The following is a 2,782-nucleotide window of genomic DNA, read 5'->3' as shown; positions in this document are numbered from 1 at the left end:
CAGATTGGTTGGCATTGTCAATAGGATTTCACCCCCCAGTGTCTGCAACACCATGTGGGGAGGAGACATGGCTTCCTTTGTCCTGTTCACCTGCAAAAGAATGGGTTTTGTCAAAAGGGTTCTGTCCTGCAGAGATGCCTTCTTCCCAATCCTAAAGAGAACTGTCCAGAAATGGTAGGCCTCCTTTTGTCTGCATTTCCGGGTTGTGGACTGTCTTAGCACCTAAGCTATGAGGCAAAACAGACAAACGTCCAGAGAACTCCCTGTTAGGTCACCCCTTGAGTCCTGAGGTCCCTCCTCAGTCCTGCCTCTTTTCTCCCTCTGTCTTCTGAAAACTATGTATTTTGTCCTGGTTTTCCATTGTAATTAGCAGGAGGAATAGGGTGAAATGCATTTACTCCATCTGGCCTGAGCCTGGAGACCCATACTTAAGTCTTTAATTCACATGGAATTTATTTTTGTGTATGGTGAGAGGTAGAGATCCAATTCCGTTTTTTCAATATACATAATCAGTTGTTTTGTTACCATTTTGAAAATACTCCTATCCCTTCCTCCCTCGCTTCCAATGATCTATAAAGACAGCTCTTATATCTGGTAAGGTCCAGCTCCTCCTTCAGAAATGCCTTGGTTTTTCTTGGAAATTTTTTTCTCAACAAAGTTTTGAATCCATTTGCCATGAATAACATGTTGGGATTTTTATTAGAGATGCATTGAATCTGCAGATTATTTTGAAAGAGATAGGCATCCTTACATTGTTGAGGTTTACAAACTATGAGTGCAGTATATTTCTTAATTTATTTAGGCTTTCTCTAATTCCTTTGCACATCTCTTATTAAATTTATTCCTATTTACTTTAAATTTTTGATTCTTGGAAATTTTGAAGAGCTTAGAAAATTGGAAAATTATTGGCACTAATTAAAGTGTTCAGTAAAATGAATGGACACAGACTACATACACAAAAAACCAAAGCTTGCTTATAATCTGACAATAATTTGTTTGAACACATAATAGAAAAATAAGCTCCCATTCACAATCATAATATAAAAATATATAAAATATAAAGGGATGAACCTAACCGGACAGGTGTAGTTGGCATTAAACATGTGCAACAAGCATCACAGACCACGGAACACTAAGGAAAATATTATCACTTGTCAACAAGAAAAATACTGACCTCCCAGGAAGAAAGTGAGTAAAATTCTTGAATAGAACAATTACAAAAGAAGTAATGTAAATGAATAGTAAACATTAAAAAAAACCAACTTCACTTGCAAAGAGATTAAAATGAGATATTTTTATCTATAAGTCTGAAAAATAAATAGTTCAAAGATTGTTTCTTCACAGTGCGACATGGGAAGGGAAACAACTGTCCCTCTATTGCTGATGGAGTACACTTGGCCAGGTATTCTCTTTCTATTCATTTGTTCTAAGGATGTCATTAGACTAGCATGCCTCACTTTCCTCAGCTGCAAAATGGGAATTATAGTGCCTTCCTCAGACAGCTGTAATGAGCAGTAATGAGTCAATCCCCTTAGGGCTGCTAACCTCTATGATTTGTGGGGAAAACTTAGAAAAGTTGCCCCCACTCTGCAGATAAACTGTGCCTATTCCAGGCAGATGTCCAGGGCTTAGCAAAGAGACAGGGCCTTTGTGCAAAGAAAAAGGCACCCCTTTCTCCGGGTAGATGCAATCCTTCACCAGGGTACTTTGCCTTCAGAATGGAAAGTGGGATTGATATAAGCACCTACTTTGCCAGTTGGCTGGTGCCTTTGTTCAACATAACTATACAGTGGCCCTGGATCTACCTATGTTTTAGCAAAATGCCTAGCATTTAATGATCATTAAATATCATCTATTAGTATGTTCAAATACATTCAACACAGTGGTATTACAGTGGTGAGAAATTGAAAACACCTAAATGTTTAATAATATGGGAATATTTATATAGTTTGGCACATTTATATAATGGGGCTGTTTTAATGCACATTTTTAAAGACTATTGAATAATATTGGGAAATTCCCAATAAGTATCAAGCTTAAAAAATTAAGATCCAGCCGAAACCGGTTTGGCTCAGTGGATAGAGCGTCGGCCTGCGGACTGAAAGGTCCCAGGTTCGATTCCGGTCAAGGGCATGTACCTGGGTTGCGGACATATCCCCAGAAGGGGATGTGCAGGAGGCAGCTGATCAATGTTTCTAACTTTCTATCTCTCCCTTCCTCTCTGTAAAAATCAATAAAACATATTTTAAAAAAAATTAAGATCCAAACTGGATAGTGAGTGTAACCCCAATTTTGTGAAAACCCAAGTATATTACATGTATATATATATATACCAACATGTTTACAATGGTTCACACTGGTTGGAAGGGTCAGGGCTGACTTTTCTTTCAAATTTTACCCTTTCCCGTGGTTTTACAACTTCTTTGGAATGTGTATAGCACAGGTCACTCTTACAAGCAGAAAGAGTAATTTTAGAAGCCTCTTCCCTCCCCGCATGTTTTCCTCTTGCTGTGGCCTTGATCCTGCAGGAACTTTGCAAGGGTCCTGTCTAGGGGGACGACCTAGGCCTGAAACCTGAGGGGCCTGGTCTGTGACCAAATCTGAGCCCTCCCTTACCTCACACAATCTAAGGCCAGGGCCACTTTTCGTATTCCCATTCCAGGAAGATTACTGTGCTTTTCTAGAGCTCCAGTGAAGCCTTGAATGGGATTACTGACTCTAGGGAAGTGAAGACTTGGTGGAGAGTGAGTAGCCACTGGAGTGTGGATTCCCTGTTCCAGGT

This window comes from Myotis davidii, unplaced genomic scaffold, assembly GCF_000327345.1.
Source record: "Myotis davidii unplaced genomic scaffold, ASM32734v1 scaffold1105, whole genome shotgun sequence".
Classification (NCBI taxonomy): Eukaryota; Metazoa; Chordata; class Mammalia; order Chiroptera; family Vespertilionidae; genus Myotis; species Myotis davidii.
Note: the sequence above shows the minus strand (reverse complement) of the source record.